Raw genomic sequence first — 17,613 nt, forward strand, 5'->3', positions numbered from 1 at the left:
TGGATAAACCCCAGCTCAACGTGCCAGAGAAAAATTGCTTTTATCTAGCTCACCATGCCGTCCTCAAAGCGGAAAGTTCCACAACCAAATGTCGTGTGGTATTTGATGGATCCGGTAAGGATATCACCGGCCATTCTCTCAACGATCGCTTACACATCGGCCCGCCGATTCAACGAGATCTCTTCGGAGTTTGTTTGAGATTCCGACAATATCGATATGTGGTTTGTACGGACATTGAGAAAATGTTCCGGGGCATAAAGATAGCTCCCGAACATTCTGATTATCAACGGATTGTTTGGCGAGAGGAGGAAAAGGACCCGCTTCAGCACTATCGGCTGCTAACTGTAACTTACGGGCTAGCACCATCACCTTTTCTAGCAGTAAGAGTTCTCAAACAATTGGCAGACGACTATCATCACCGATATCCACTGGCAGCTTCCTCACTATTAACGGATGCATACGTTGACGATATATCAACAGGTGCGGATACAGAGGACGGACTCATAAAACTGCAGAAGAAACTTGTCGGGCTGCTGGCGGAGGCCAAATTCAACTTGCAAAAGTGGAGTTCCAATTGCAAAACACTTATGGATTCCCTACCAAAGGAGGATTGCGCTTTCCAAGCAGGCACCACTCAATCGAACAATGTGAAAATATTGGGTCTACTTTGGAATCCCGATACGGACACATTTTCTACGTCTCCACGATCAATAATTGTCACCCAATTGCCCACCAAGCGGACCTTACTATCAGAGCTCTCCAAGATATATGATCCATTGGGTATTGTATCCCCAGCTACAGTTATGATGAAGATCTCTTTCAAGAATGTTGGCTCTGTTCTCTAAGCTGGGATGAACCTTTGACTGAAAACATTGCCAGGAAAGGGAGCATATTAGCAGGCGAGCTGTCAATGTTGGCACAATGTCCAATCCCTCGATACTTGGCCAGACCCTCGCAAGCTATCGAGCTGCATGGATTTGCGGATGCCTCTTCACAAGCAGTCGGAGCCGTTGTATACAGTCGAGTTACAACAGGGATGGAAACGATTGTCACGCTAATCGCAGCCAAGACTCGGGTAGCTCCTATCAAAGCTATTTCGATACCGCGACTGGAACTCACAGCAGCTCACCTACTAGCGAAACTACTAACGCTCGTCAAGTCGTCTTTGTCAATCCCGATTACCGGAACCTTTTGTTGGACGGACTCTGAGGTCGTTCTTCACTGGCTGTCAGCCCCACCTCGACGATGGAACACCTTCGTATGCAACCGGACGGCTGAAATATTGACAGAGTATCCCAGAAGCTGCTGGAACCATGTACGTTCGGAGGACAACCCAGCGGATTGCGCGTCCCGCGGTCTGCTCCCCTCCACATTGCGGGATCATACTCTATGGTGGACAGGACCTACCTGGTTAGCGGAATCGCCGTCTTTATGGCCCACTGGCAAAAAAGGGCAGAATCGAAAGCTGCCTGTAGAGGCACTTTGTGAAGAAAAACCGGACAAGCAACTCAATTTCTCACTGGAAGCTACTCATCAGGATATTCTCGATGGTTTAAGTCACAAACTTTCGAGTTGGATTCAGCTTTTGCGAGTTAGTTACGTTTTCCGCTTCATAAGCAAAGTGCGCTCCAAGGTGAATGCACGTCTTACCAAAAACTCGGATCTCCAGAGGTCATCGCAACAAGCTGTTTCACATAGCGGATTCTTGACAACTAAGGACTTGCAGTACGCTCGGAAGAAATTGTTAAAACACATGCAAATCACTTCATTTCCGTTGGACTACGACGCAGTCAAGCATGGTCAATGCCTGCCCAGAAAATCAAAGTTGTTGAGGCTCACACCGTTTTTAGATGAGTCTGGATTGTTACGCATCGGTGGACGTGTCGACCGATCAGTATTGCCGTTCAACGCAAAACACCCGATTATCGTATCAATGGAATCTCCGCTGGCACTACTCATCATACGCTATTTTCACAAGGCTAATTTACACACGGGAGTAGATGCCACCTTCCACCACGTTCGTCAGCAATTCTAGATTTTGGGAGCCAGAAACCTGACTCGTAAAGTAGTTTTCCGCTGTAAATCCTGCTTTATGAACCGACGCCTGACGCAGCACCAGATCTTGGCCGATTTACCGATACCACGAATCCAACAAAATCCTTGCTTCAGTCACACTGGCCTTGACTACGCTGGACCCATCGCTATTAAGGAAACGAAAGGTCGCTCTCCTCGCATCGGCAAAGCTTGGTTCGCCATATTTGTTTGCCTGCACCTAGAAGTTGTCAGCGATCTCACCATAAAAGCGTTCATTGCTGCGTTCAAACGGTTTTGTGCACGTCGGAAAACCCCCACCGATTTGTATTCCGACAATGGAACTACGTTTCATGGAGCAAGACGAGAGCTGGAGGAGATGCGGAAGTTAGTTCAAGATCAAGCTTAGGACGAGGAGTTGGCTGATTTTTTCTCGACTGAAGGCTTGAATTGGCATTTCATACCCCCTCCGCGCCCCACTTTGGCGGATTGTGGGAATCGGGAGTGCGGTCGGTAAAGCTGCACCTACGCCGAGTTGTGGGAGCAGCCGCCCTAACCTTTGAAGAATTGTCAACAGTGCTCGCACACATGGAAGCTATTCTCAACTCGCGACCACTGGCCCAGGTCAGCGATCACACTGTCGATCCACTTACGCCAGTTCATTTTTTGATTGGCCAGCCATATACAGCGGTACCTGAGCCTTCTTTACTGGACACGCAGATGAATCGATTGGACCGGTGGAATCAACTTCAAGCCATGGTACAGGGATTTTGGAAGCGATGGCACACCGAATACTTGACTTCTCTACAGTCACGCGGCAAGTGGCAAGAAGGGACGACTAATTTAGAAGTAGGCACTCTTGTTGTACTCAAGGAGCCCAACCTACCACCGGCGAAATGGATACTTGGTCGCATCCAGGAAGTACACCCAGGACAGGACTCCAAGGTCAGAGTGGTCACCGTCAAGACAGCACATACAACCTACAAACGCCCTATCACCAAGATCGCAGTACTTCCCCTTAACTGAACGCGTCGTTCAGGGGGCCGGTATGTTTAAGAATTAATGCAGTAATTGCAAACTTTGTTGTTTTATTTCCATCCGATATTTCCCGCTAAGGAATAGGGAATACCTGTAATGCTTTGTATCGATATATCGTAAGTTAAGTAGGCGATAACTATGTATCTCTACTGCTCATCCCTAAGAAAACACAAACATACTTTGAAACCATTGAAATTCACACGTGAGGTTAAGCGCCGAAACTTTGGAGGTTTTACCAGTCCAAATAAAAAGATTAAATACAGTCCACTCTTTGTCTTATTCGCAAACATATAGCATCCATCGAGGTAAATATTTGATGCTGCACAGTGTTATCTATTTTACCGTCCATTTAATAAACAATAATTTTAAATTTATTTTATTTATTATTCTTTTGTATTATGTAATTTTTAAACATTTTTAAATATATTTTTTTAATTTAAAAAAAAAATGCATTAAATTTTATAAATTTTTTTTTTAATACATTACATAATACAAAAAAATAATAAATAAAATAAATTTAAAATTATTGTTTATTAAATGGACGGTTAAATAGATGATTGTAAGTTTTAACAGATTAAAAAATGACTTTTTCCCTTTTGTTATTTTGAAATTGTTAAAACACTTAAAAGTTAACTTTTAATCATTAAAAATTGTTAAAGGAGTAGTAAACGATGAGAAAACATTAATTCCATAAGGATCCGATAAGAGTGAGAGAGTAGACCTTCATGCTTCAACGTTTTTTCATAGAAAAAATCCGAGGCCTTGTTAAAAGAAATCCAATATTTTAAAAACTAAACATTGCTTAACCTTTTTGACAAATACCGATTAAAACTAACAATATGGCGTATATGTTAAATTTAAAAAAAAAAATTTTTTTGTGGGGAACCCGTTAAAAAAATTTTTTTTAAATCTTAATTTGTTTTTATTTTTAAGAAATTAAAAACTCATTTAAAAAAATTTTTTTTTCAAAAGAAGAGATTGTAGAGGAATTAATGCAAAAGACACGAAGTCAATCGGATTACTACAACCGGAGAAACAGATTTTCAATGAGTCAAAATCTGCCAAGTGGGCCACCCCTGTTCCGAAGGTCCGATTTTCATCGAACTTTTTTACTTTTCCGGTTCACAACGAAAATATAAGAACTTCTTTTGAACGGTTTTGCGAAACTTTGAGTTTTACCGGAGTTATAGGGGTCAAAACATGGCATTTTTGACACTTTTTCGAAAAAGTTGCACTCAGTCATTAATTCATAACTTCGGAACGGTATGAGATATCTTTATGATATTTTCACTAATCGCTCAAGAATTATTATGGCTTTCCATAAAAAAAATTAAAATTTTTTTTTCTTTAAAATAAATCAACATATATTTTTAGTTTTTATTTTTTTCAGTGTTCTTCACCAGCTATAGAGTTTAAAACCATTTGAAAATGAAGTTTGATTCATTACGAAAAAGATCCAAAAAAAAAAGAGTGGCCCGGCCAAAGGTTTTTCGCAATATCGATTTGAAGAAGGGCGCACAGCGGTTTTCCATACAAAAACGGCTTGCTCGTGAAAATTGGCTGGTGAGCTGTCAATGAGGCACTTTTTGTCGTTTTATATGGGAATCCGCTGTGCGCCCTTCTTCAAATCGATATTGCGAAAAACCTTTGGCCGGGCCACTCTTACATTTTTTTATGGAAAGCCATAATAATTCTTGAGCGATTAGTGAAAACATCATAAAGATATCTCATACCGTTCCGAAGTTATGAATTAATGACTGAGTGCAACTTTTTCGAAAAAGTGTCAAAAATGCCATGTTTTGACCCCTATAACTCCGGTAAAACTCAAAGTTTCGCAAAACCGTTCAAATGAAGTTCTTATATTTTCGTTGCGAACCGGAAAAGTAAAAAAGTTCGATGAAAATCGGACCTTCGGAACAGGGGTGGCCCACTTGGCAGATTTTGACTCAATGAGAGGGTACTTTTTCAAAATTCACGTTTTTCGGCAAACTAAAAAAAGTTCTAAAAAAAAATATTTTTTTTTCGGCCAAATCCTGATACACGTGTTTACTTATTTTTCGAATAAACGAAGAATGTTTCATTTACATTTCCACAACATACTTACATAGAACATTTTGTAACCGATTTTTGTGAACTAAAATTCAAATCGCATTGATAATATTAAAAGAACATTAAATATTCAAACCAATTGATTCTCTTGCTCTTTATTACACGTGCCTCATATTGTTTAAACAAATTCAAATGTTTAAACAATTTGATTCACGGCTTCCCCGCCCATCTGTATTCCCTATTATCTCTGATCTAATAGAATTGTAAGGATAAAATATATTATATCGCAAATCTTTTCTTTTGCGCCTTTTTCTTAAGTAAACGTTAAATTTTAAAATATCGCTAGACCTTACAGAAATCCTATAAGATGAATTTTACGGTTAAAATTTCCTTAAAATGGCTTTTATTTTTATAATGCAAAAAACTGATCAGCAAACTATTTATTAGTTTTCAAACGTGTGGTGCCCATCGTACAATATCTGGCCCACGAAATTAATTGACACGCGCATAACAAAATCGCTACGAAACAGTACATACCATCCCACTGTGCGTGGAATGAAATGCAAGAGAGTGAGAATTAGTATAGTTGCCTCTTTCGCACGCAGGGCATGCTTGTATTGACTGGAAGGATCCCGTATGAAAGCTCATTACTGGAAGTAAGCGTGGCTGTTCAGAAATATTTTCTGCACTCTCGATCTTTTCTGTTTTGCGATCTGAGCCGTGCGGACGTGCCAAATTAATTGTACGAAGCTAAAAGTAACTATTTGTATTAGAATCACGTGGCTTGAACATTTCACCCAGATTTCGCTAAAGTCAAAAGAAAACGGAAAGTGATAAAACTACGGCGTTAGTTCTTGGCTGCTGCCAAGCGGCCAATTGGTTATTATCAGAAGTGAAAGTGCCTCGGTAAGATTAGTTAAGTAACCAGAGGTCAATTACTGATTTTTAACGTTTTAGAGCCTCCGAATCTTAAGTGTCGGCGGTCAGCGAAAAGCTTCCGCTGGGCGCTTAATTCTTTAAACGTGCGTACAGCCACCGCCGACCACTTAAACATCTCTAGAAGTTCTACGAGACCAAACTAGTGACGTAGACGCAAGTTCTACCTAACCCTAGTTTCTGGAGGACAGCGCGGAATCTATTCCCAACCCAAACTAGTGACGTAGACGCAAGTTCTACATAACCCTAGTTCTGCGGCAACCAGCTTGGACAAGAAAAACCACCGGAAGTGACCATAACCCAGACTAGTGACGTAGGCACACGTGCTACGGCAACCTAGTTCTGCGGCAACCAGATTGGACAAAAACACAGGACGCGATTATAACCCAGACTAGTGACGTAGGTACACGTGCTACGACAACCTAGTTCTGCGGCAACCTGATACGACTACATACCAGGATTCACAAAATACCACCGAATTCGACCATAACCCAGACTAGTGCCGTAGGCGAACGCTCTACAAAACCCTAGTTCTGTGGCAGCGAGGGACGATTCAAAACCCAGTTCTAGTGACGTAGAAGCGTGCTACAAAACCCTTGACTGGTGAGGAGTGTCTGGAACGTCTCCATCATCACGGTCAAAGTCGATCCCGAGTACCAACGGACTCTACGATGGAGCAAAACTTGTGAGTAACCCAAAGTAACTACAATTATATTACATCCATTATCTGTCTGGGGTCTTAACATTCGTCACATCGGTTCCTACCAAAACATTATCTCTTGAATATGAAATGAAGCCTTTGCATAACGGAATGAACCGTTTATATATATATTTTTCTTTTTGTTTAATTTGAATTTAAATCTGGAACTATGAATTGCTAATAAACTGTATATCGTCATAAGCACCGCAAAATGAAAGAACGCCGAGCTTAATAACTTTTGGGGCAATTTTAATAACGCTCAACAATTGCCATGGTAGGGAGGGTACAGAGAGCATACGAACTAAGACACCATGTTCGTATAAAACTAAAACCTGATTGCTATCCTATATACGGACCGGAAAGCGGGACTTAAACCTTAATTATATTTTTTTTTTATTTTGATTTGCTTTTTGATTTAATTTCGACTAATTTCTGTTACCAGTGCACTTAACTTTATTTTGTGAACAATGTGCCAGGGAACCCTAAAGGGATAGGAAGAACCCCGACCCCATCCGGCGAGCTGAGCGCAGAGCGCAGCATAGTGCACTAACCCGATTCCCTTTTCCCAGGCGAGGCTGATTAGGAGAAAAAGACAGCTTAGAATTGCATTGTATACTACATAAAATAAATGGCGCCCAACGTGGGGCCCGACACGTTTAAGAACTACTCCCAAAGTGAATACTCTTTAAAAAGGCTTAAAGGGAAAGCATAAATAAGAAAAATCGATCCATTGGTATCACTTTTAGTGTCAATCCTCGCGTATTAAAGCTCTGTTTCATCATCCTTACACATACTTGCTTCAGGACTCTTACAGAATTCTTCTTTTGTTGGCTTGATCAGATACGTCATCTCTTGGAATTTAGATACAAATCCAACTATGGGTCTGATCTACTAGGTGAAGATTATCGGTTAACCCTTTCAATGTTGCAGAAGGACAGGTTGTTTGAGTTCATTTAAAATTCACTTAATTGTCCAAGTCTTGGTTGTTAATTTATTGATGGAACATTCGGTAGCTATTCGTATCACTGGATAGGCCGACCTCAATTAAATGACATTTTATGACGAGGTCTCAACGACATAGTATCCACTGATTATTCTTTAAACATTGAGAATTTTAGGGTTTTTTAGATCTAATTTGATAACCTGACCAATGTTCATAAGAGGGTCGTGGAAACTATACAATAGCCACATATCAAATAGTTCGGTATATAGGAAATAGGTAATCAAGCTCGACGATCTTTCATTTAGGAGGAAAGCTTATGACGATTTATAATTAAACTTCTCAAGTAACCAAACCATTATTATGCCTGTTGAACATAGCCCAGAAGTTGTTGCAACTGGCTTGGCAGAGGCAGACAAATTATGTATGATTTGTAATCAACTATTATCAAACAATGAACCCATATCTAAAACATCTTGTGACCATGACTTCCATGAGAGTTGCATTTTGGAGAAATTAAAAACTTCACCGTATTGTCCCAATTGTAATGCTGCATGCACTACGCAACCGAATACTAACTTAGCTGAAGAACTTAGAGCAGCAGATACAGTTAACAGGGCAAATGCAAGCGTTGGAGATAGCGAATCGTATCATGAACCTATATCTAATGGAAATAGGGGAAACACCAGAGCCCGCGGACGTGGCAGACCCAGACGAGGAATGCAAACAAGATCAATGAGAAACCACCGTGAAAACTGGGACGACAGTAATAGATTGTCAGAGCCACATAATTCTTCGATGAACAACGAACAAATTGTTGAGTACGTGCAGACCACCATCCAAACTCAACAGAAAAGTTTACTGGACGAACTAAAGGAGCATATAGCAGTTTCGTTAGAAACACAAATTGCTGCACTACAACTGACTTCAGGATTATCTCGGAATGTTACTTCTAGTGGAACAGAACAAATCAGTCGTGATGTTGCTAATCAAATCCACCAACGGAATAATACGGGGATTAGTAATAGTTCCACTATTGCTCCAGAAAAGGTCGGTAGTATAATTCAGAATTGGCGTGTCAGATTTGACGGCACAAAAGATAATTTATCGGCTAGTGAATTTATATATCGAGTTAAATCCTTAACAGCACAATCCCTTAGGAATGACTTTCAACTCATTTGCGATCACTTGCATTTGCTTTTGGCTAGCAAAGCATCTGATTGGTTTTGGCATTTCCACCGGAAAAATCCAAATTTTTCGTGGGAAACCTTTTGCTCCGCTTTCAGAGACAAATATGACGATTCCGATAGTGATGTCGATATTTGGAGAAAAATTGCTAAAAGACGTCAGGGAGAGAATGAGTCATTTGACATTTATCAGGTAGCAATAGAGGACTTAGTAAATAGGCTAAAACGCACTATTTCCGAATGCGAATTAGTACAGCTTCTGATAGACAACTCCAAAACATCGCTAAGGCATGAATTGTTACATATCAGGATACGTAGCCTGGACGTCTTAAACGAAGAAGTGCTAAAGCATGAGCACTTTTATGGTGAAATCAAAAATGTACAGGTTAAGACTCCATTTAACTACCGTCGTAATATCTCTGAGTTGTCTCCAGATGAATACGATGGATCTGAAGATGTAATAGCTAGTTTGGTTCGAAACAAAATTGTATGTTGGAACTGCGATCAGATGGGTCACCGGTTTGACAATTGCCTGGTACCTCCCAAAGTATTTTGCCACGGCTGTGGAGCCAAAGAAACCTACAAGCCGCGCTGCCAAAAATGCAATCCTTCGGAAAACCGAACGAGGGATGCGCAGACTCTTACCAAGTAAGCGCATCCAGAACATTCTTGACCGATAACGGTACTCAAACGGACGATCTATTGTTAGGATCGGAACCAAAATCAAAAGTAATAGTAGATAAAACTTTACCATTTCATTTAAGAATGCAAAATTATTTGACAGTAAGAGATCGAATTTTTGGAAATGTACAAAGTTTAGATTTTAAAAATAAGCCAAGACGTTCAACCGTAAGATTAAGAAATTTTTGGAAGGAAATAACAACTACAAGAAAAAGGTTAATTTCGTCCGTATTACTTAGCTCAGATAATAGACTATATACTGAAATTCAAATTGAAGGTGAAACGCTTAACGCACTTTTGGATTCTGGTGCTTCAATAAGCTGCATAGGAAACCAAATTGCTACCAAAATGAAGTCAAATCCCAGAACGCGTCCATGTTCAGGAAACATTAAAACCGCTGACGGTAATCTTTGCCCAGTGGTTGGAGTGTTGAATTCGTTAATTACTTACAGACAAGTCACAAAAACCATAAAGTTCTTTCTTATTCCGGCATTGAAACAAGATGCATACTTGGGTATGGATTTTTGGACAAGTTTTGGATTGGCAGATCAGATTTTACGCACAAATATATCGGAGTTAGACGTAGGAGAATCCGACAGCGAAATCGATTCACCCATAATGCACAATCTTTCATTGGAACAACAACAACGGTTAGCGGACGTGATTAAAATCTTTCCATCTTTTGAACATGAAGGGCTAGGCAGGACTAGTGTTATCTCTCATTCAATAGACGTTGGAAACACTAAGCCTATTAAACAACGACATTGGCCAGTCTCACCTGCTCGAGAGAAATTAATGTTTAAAGAGGTAGATAACATGTTAGCCTTAGGGGTCATTGAACCATCTAACAGTGCGTGGAGTAGTAATTGTGTGTTGGTCGAAAAGGAGGGCAAAGTTCGTTTATGTTTAGACTCGCGAGAGATTAATAAGCATACCTGTAAGGACGCGTACCCGTTACCTCATATCGATGGGATATTAAGTCGGTTGCCTCCAGCTCGTTTTATTAGTGGATTAGATTTAAAGCACGCTTTCTGGCAAATTCCCTTGGAGGAAAAATCGCGCCAATACACTGCTTTTACAATCCCTAATCGTCCACTATACCAATACAGGGTTATGCCTTTCGGGTTAACAAATGCTCCCCAAACGATGTGCAGACTTATGGATCATGTCATACCGCCACACCTTCGCAACCGAGTTTTCGTTTATCTTGACGACCTACTCGTTCTTTCAGACGATTTCAATTCGCACTTGCTTTTGCTGCAAGAAATCGCTCTGTGTTTACGGAAAAGCAACATTACAATAAACGTGAAGAAGTCTAGTTTTTGCATGAGGGAAATAAAGTACTTGGGATTTATCATCCGGGACGGACAGATAAAAACTGATCCACACAAAATTCAAGCTATTAATGAGTTCCCTATTCCAATCAGTGTCAAGCAGTTAAGACGTTTTCTCGGCCTAACTGGTTGGTATCGCCGGTTTGTAGAGAATTACTCTTCCTTGAGTTTTCCTTTAACGGAACTGCTTAAGAAGCAGAAATCTGCTTTCACATGGACGGAGGATGCGGACACAGCGTTCAATGAATTGAAGAAGCGACTAACTTCTGCGCCTATTTTAGCCACTCCGAATTTTGCGAAAAGATTTATCTTACTATGTGACGCGAGCTCATACGGCCTTGGCTGTGTGCTTTCACAAGAAAACGAACAGGGTACTGAGATGCCCATAGCATTTATGTCCACAAAGCTAACAAAGGCACAAAGGAACTATTCCGTCACGGAATTGGAATGCCTTGCGGTTTTAAAAGGTATAAAGAAATTTCGTCCTTATATTGAAGGCCAAGACTTTCTAGTTGTCACAGACCATGCCTCGTTGCAGTGGCTTATGCGTCAGAAAGATCTTTCGGGACGCTTAGCTCGTTGGTCTATTCAATTACAAGGGTTTGTTTTTAAAATTGAACACAGGAGAGGTTCACTTAATGTTGTCGCGGATACTCTGTCGAGGCAAGATGAACCATCGATCGATGAATTGGATGATTGTGGTCCAATCATAGATCTCTCCTCTGAACATTTTCGTTGTGCGGAATATTTGAATCTAATCGAACGGATACAGAAAAGTCAGGATCAATTACCTGATTTAAAAGTGGTTGACGGGTATGTTTATAAAAGACAAGAGGTAGCATCGAGTGAAGAGGACTCCGAGACAAAATCCTGGAAACTGTGGGTACCTTCAGAATTGGTTTCTAGCGTTTTAAAACAAGCTCATGATTCTGCCATGGCTTCGCACAGCGGTATGGGCAAAACCATCGAAAAGCTAAAACGATACCTTTTCTGGCCTAGAATGGTAATTCAAACTAGGGAATATATCAGAAACTGCTCTGTCTGTAAACAAACTAAAAGCCCAAACATTACTTTAAAACCAGCAATGGGTAAACCAACGACTTCAGAGAGACCATTCCAGCGGCTATATGCTGATCTGCTAGGTCCATACCCCCGCTCAAAGTCAGGAAATATTGGATTGTTAATCGTAGTCGATCATAATACCAAATTTCATTTTCTTTGCCCGCTAAAGCGCTTCACAGCTCCTAAAATTTGTGATTTTCTCGAGAGCTCAGTATTTAGTACGTTTGGTGTTCCTCAGTCCATTTTAACAGATAACGGGTCCCAATTTCGATCGGGATACTTTGAAGCCTTTCTTACTCGTTTCTCGATTAAACATATCTGCACTGCCATATACTCACCGCAAGCTAATGCTAGTGAACGTTTAAACAGGTCAGTTTTAGCTGCAATACGAGCATACATTGGTAAGGATCACACCTGTTGGGACCAAAGGCTAAACGAAATAAACGCCGCTCTTAGGTCTAGTCTGCATAGAAGCACCGGCTATACGCCGTACTTTTTGACGTTCGGCCAAAACATGATATTAAATGGAAAGGACTACGATCTTCTGAAAAATTTGAATTTACTCAGCGACGATACACGATTAAGCTATCCGGATGCCTTGCAAATAGCTCGCAGTCAAGCTAAAATCAACGTGGCTAAAGCCCATCAGGCTAACGCACGCGTATACAACTTGCGGAGTAGGAATATTCATTTAAAGGTTGGAGACGTCGTTCATGCTCGAAAGTTTTCGCAAAGTAATGCCGAGAAGAAATTTAGTAAGAAACTTGATCTGGTTTTTGCTAAAGCAAAAGTGGTTCGTAAAGTCAGTCCTATATATTACGAGTTGGCTGATGAGCATGGAAAGAAGCTAGGGGTTTACCACTTAAAAGACATACAAACTAGTTAAAATTAAAAATGTAAATCGTTTTCAAATAATGACCACTACGGAAACTTTAATGGCATTATTTGTGGTTGTGGTGCCCATCGTACAATATCTGGCCCACGAAATTAATTGACACGCGCATAACAAAATCGCTACGAAACAGTACATACCATCCCACTGTGCGTGGAATGAAATGCAAGAGAGTGAGAATTAGTATAGTTGCCTCTTTCGCACGCAGGGCATGCTTGTATTGACTGGAAGGATCCCGTATGAAAGCTCATTACTGGAAGTAAGCGTGGCTGTTCAGAAATATTTTCTGCACTCTCGATCTTTTCTGTTTTGCGATCTGAGCCGTGCGGACGTGCCAAATTAATTGTACGAAGCTAAAAGTAACTATTTGTATTAGAATCACGTGGCTTGAACATTTCACCCAGATTTCGCTAAAGTCAAAAGAAAACGGAAAGTGATAAAACAACGGCGTTAGTTCTTGGCTGCTGCCAAGCGGCCAACTGGTTATTATCAGAAGTGAAAGTGCCTCGGTAAGATTAGTTAAGTAACCAGAGGTCAATTACTGATTTTTAACGTTTTAGAGCCTCCGAATCTTAAGTGTCGGCGGTCAGCGAAAAGCTTCCGCTGGGCGCTTAATTCTTTAAACGTGCGTACAGCCACCGCCGACCACTTAAACATCTCTAGAAGTTCTACGAGACCAAACTAGTGACGTAGACGCAAGTTCTACCTAACCCTAGTTTCTGGAGGACAGCGCGGAATCTATTCCCAACCCAAACTAGTGACGTAGACGCAAGTTCTACATAACCCTAGTTCTGCGGCAACCAGCTTGGACAAGAAAAACCACCGGAAGTGACCATAACCCAGACTAGTGACGTAGGCACACGTGCTACGGCAACCTAGTTCTGCGGCAACCAGATTGGACAAAAACACAGGACGCGATTATAACCCAGACTAGTGACGTAGGTACACGTGCTACGACAACCTAGTTCTGCGGCAACCTGATACGACTACATACCAGGATTCACAAAATACCACCGAATTCGACCATAACCCAGACTAGTGCCGTAGGCGAACGCTCTACAAAACCCTAGTTCTGTGGCAGCGAGGGACGATTCAAAACCCAGTTCTAGTGACGTAGAAGCGTGCTACAAAACCCTTGACTGGTGAGGAGTGTCTGGAACGTCTCCATCATCACGGTCAAAGTCGATCCCGAGTACCAACGGACTCTACGATGGAGCAAAACTTGTGAGTAACCCAAAGTAACTACAATTATATTACATCCATTATCTGTCTGGGGTCTTAACATTCGTCACATCGGTTCCTACCAAAACATTATCTCTTGAATATGAAATGAAGCCTTTGCATAACGGAATGAACCGTTTATATATATATTTTTCTTTTTGTTTAATTTGAATTTAAATCTGGAACTATGAATTGCTAATAAACTGTATATCGTCATAAGCACCGCAAAATGAAAGAACGCCGAGCTTAATAACTTTTGGGGCAATTTTAATAACGCTCAACAATTGCCATGGTAGGGAGGGTACAGAGAGCATACGAACTAAGACACCATGTTCGTATAAAACTAAAACCTGATTGCTATCCTATATACGGACCGGAAAGCGGGACTTAAACCTTAATTATATTTTTTTTTTATTTTGATTTGCTTTTTGATTTAATTTCGACTAATTTCTGTTACCAGTGCACTTAACTTTATTTTGTGAACAATGTGCCAGGGAACCCTAAAGGGATAGGAAGAACCCCGACCCCATCCGGCGAGCTGAGCGCAGAGCGCAGCATAGTGCACTAACCCGATTCCCTTTTCCCAGGCGAGGCTGATTAGGAGAAAAAGACAGCTTAGAATTGCATTGTATACTACAAACGTTGAGATATTGACAAATTGTTTATTTGTAAAAAACATTATTTCGCTTCGTTGCACACATGGACGAAATATATAAAAGCCACAAAATGAGTTTTTTATAAACACAATCCCTAAACATGTGCGTGTGTGTGCATTGCAGCTGACTAAGGAAGTTAGATTCCCTTAAATTCAAATTAATGATAATACTGATATCCTTTTGCATACAAAAAATTGCATTTACATTTCTACAACAGACCGAAGACAATTTCTTATAGATTTTTGTGTTTTAAAATGCAAATAGCATTGAAAGTATTAAAAAAAAAATAAATATTCAAATCAATTGATTCTCTTACCCTTTCTAACACGTGCCTTATATTTATTTATTTTTTTATTTATATATATAAAGCTATGAACAGCTCATTGGACTTAAAAATATACAGGAAATTTTCAATATGATTGATTATTTGCGGATGACAGGAACGCAGTGACTCTGGTTGAATTCACATCGTAGGAACACTCATAGGATAATAAGTGGTGCAATTCATTATAGTTGTCGCATAAATCTCGGAATGTGTCAAAACGGGAGTAGTTTGACCTGGCAATTTCCAGTGCTAATGGCCGAAATCGACGAGTTGGTCTAGAAGGAATGTTCCTGTTTATGGACGTTATCAGGTGAAGTGAGTCCACACCGCCAGTAAGGAGCTTGTGAAGGAAGATCACGCCAGTACATATTCGACGATGCTTTAAAGTTGGCAGATTCAAAAGTCGCAGCCTGTCTCTGTAGGCAGGTAGTCGGCTTCCATACTCCCAGTTCAAACCACGTAAGGCAAATAGGAGAAACTGCTTCTGAACAGACTCAATCATGTCTTGATAGTGCTCATACTGTGGAGACCATACGCATGAGCAGTATTCCAGCGTTGGACGAACTAAGGAAACATACAGGAGCTTTGTTGTATACGGATCATCGAATTCCTTGGACCAGCGTTTGATGAAAGCTAATAAGGCCTTAGCTTTATTGGAGATAGTGCTGACATGGCGATTGAAGCATATCTTATGGTCAAATAGGACTCCAAGATCTAGGACGGTTTCAATGCGTTCTAGCGCTGATTGGCCAATGGAGTATGTACGCACAGCTGGATTGGAACGAAAAAATGTCATGGATTTACATTTATCTGGATTAAGCAGTAGCTTATTGACTTGGCACCAGGATTGAAGGTTATTTAAGTCAAGCTGGAGCTGCATGTGGGAACCAGGCGATGTCATATGCATACACAACTTGACATCATCCGCATACATAAGAACTTTGGAGGCCACGATAATTTGAGGAAGATCATTAATAAATAGACCAAATAGCAAAGGACCAAGATGGCTACCTTGAGGTACTCCGGAGCTTACAGATACAATTTTTGAAAGTACATTATTAAATTGTACCTTTTGGGAAGGGCCTGTAAGGTATGACTGAATCCACATTAGAAGAGTTGGTGGGAAACCAAGAAGGCGCAGTTTGTGGATAACTGAATCAACTGTGGCGCACTGAATCAAACGCTTTGCTAAAATCAGTGAAAATGACATCTGTTTGATTAGAGGATAGGAAGCCTTTATTAATGTAGGACGTAAATTCCAGCAGGTTAGTTGTAGTTGAACGACATTTTGTGAAACCATGTTAATCCGGAGATAACAAAGAGCGACACTGATGCTGCAATTGATCGCATATGAGTTTTTCAAATAGCTTAGGAATAGCACTTAGTTTGGCTATCCCACGATAGTTCATAAGTGGAATAATAAAGGACTGAAAGGAGAAGAAAAAAGTCCGCGAACAGGTTACTGATTCCCTGGTCATTTGACGCTGATATGTTGTTCAAATGAAGAGAAGGTGGAAGCATTTTGGACTTACGCTTTGAGTTAACAAAAGAGTCAAATAGCTTGGGATTACTGCGGAATTCATATTTGCAGCGTAACAGGTAGCTATTATAGCATTCGGAATTATGCAGGAAATATTTGGATTTGGCTACACTGTATTTGCAAAAATCAGATTGGAGCCCTGTTTTCGCGAACTTCTTATACAGTTTCGACTTTAAATTTTTCAGGTGAGCCAAGTGTTTCGATGATGTTTTTTGAGCTTTGCAGGCATATTTTTACAGCAATAAGCTCAATATCGGCCGTGTCAGCAATGGACAACGCATGGGACGATAAGTCAGATTTTACAGCAATTAGGACACCACCACCTCGACGAGAGAGGCGGTCACGCCTATAAATGAAATATTTATTGGACATTATTTCACTATCGGATACGGTAGAATTAAGCCAAGTCTCTGTGAAGGCAATAATGCTCGAGTCAAAAGCAGCACTGTTTGCATGCAAGCTAGTTAGCTTGCTGAGAAGGCCACGAACCGAAGAATTTTATCCTTACGAGCAAACTCATGGACTACGGTGTCAGCTGGCCACAATACAGGACCTAATGCTCGAAGTAAGAAAGATTCCGAAAGAATAATTTTAAAAGAAGCAACTTTTCTCTTATAATTAAAATTGAACTTGGAAATTATGAAATTGTCGGAAGAGACCTGGAACATATCACATAGATGTCCCCTAACTTCATCTGCGGTGGTATCAGGACGAAGTCAAGAGACAAAGATAGCCTTCTTAGTTTCGACTGCCTTAAAGGACACGGCAGCGAGGGGTCTACGAGTACCACGTATGGGACGTGCATCCTGGACGTTCGGATGAGGCTTGGACGGATTTTGAGTACTATTAGAGCTTGTGGAGGGTTGAGTATGTACTTCGGATCTGCCTAGATTTACTGGATCTTTCGGCAGAGAATTTGGTGGAATTTGTAAGGCCATAATTGTGGATGTTGCTGGCGTATTTAATACACTGTTTCTAGGGAGTATTCCCGGAGACAGGTTTGCTCGCTCAGAGGCTGGAG

At 40.7% G+C, this 17,613-nt stretch overlaps 1 protein-coding gene and 2 long non-coding RNA genes across 5 annotated transcripts in view; 2 read left to right on the forward strand and 1 right to left on the reverse strand.

Annotated features, from left to right (window-relative positions):
- Window positions 1-17,613, reverse strand: part of LOC108069518 (aminopeptidase N) — a 502,889-nt gene that overhangs the window by 126,543 nt on the left and 358,733 nt on the right. The window lies entirely within an intron of this gene.
- Window positions 5,576-6,713, forward strand: LOC138913034 (uncharacterized). The gene is made up of 3 exons (XR_011418607.1): window positions 5,576-5,664; window positions 5,724-6,024; window positions 6,076-6,713. It is a non-coding gene; the product is annotated as an uncharacterized lncRNA (long non-coding RNA).
- Window positions 12,910-14,048, forward strand: LOC138913048 (uncharacterized). The gene is made up of 3 exons (XR_011418621.1): window positions 12,910-12,999; window positions 13,059-13,359; window positions 13,411-14,048. It is a non-coding gene; the product is annotated as an uncharacterized lncRNA (long non-coding RNA).

Source organism: Drosophila takahashii, chromosome 3L, assembly GCF_030179915.1.
Source record: "Drosophila takahashii strain IR98-3 E-12201 chromosome 3L, DtakHiC1v2, whole genome shotgun sequence".
Lineage (NCBI taxonomy): Eukaryota > Metazoa > Arthropoda > Insecta > Diptera > Drosophilidae > Drosophila > Drosophila takahashii.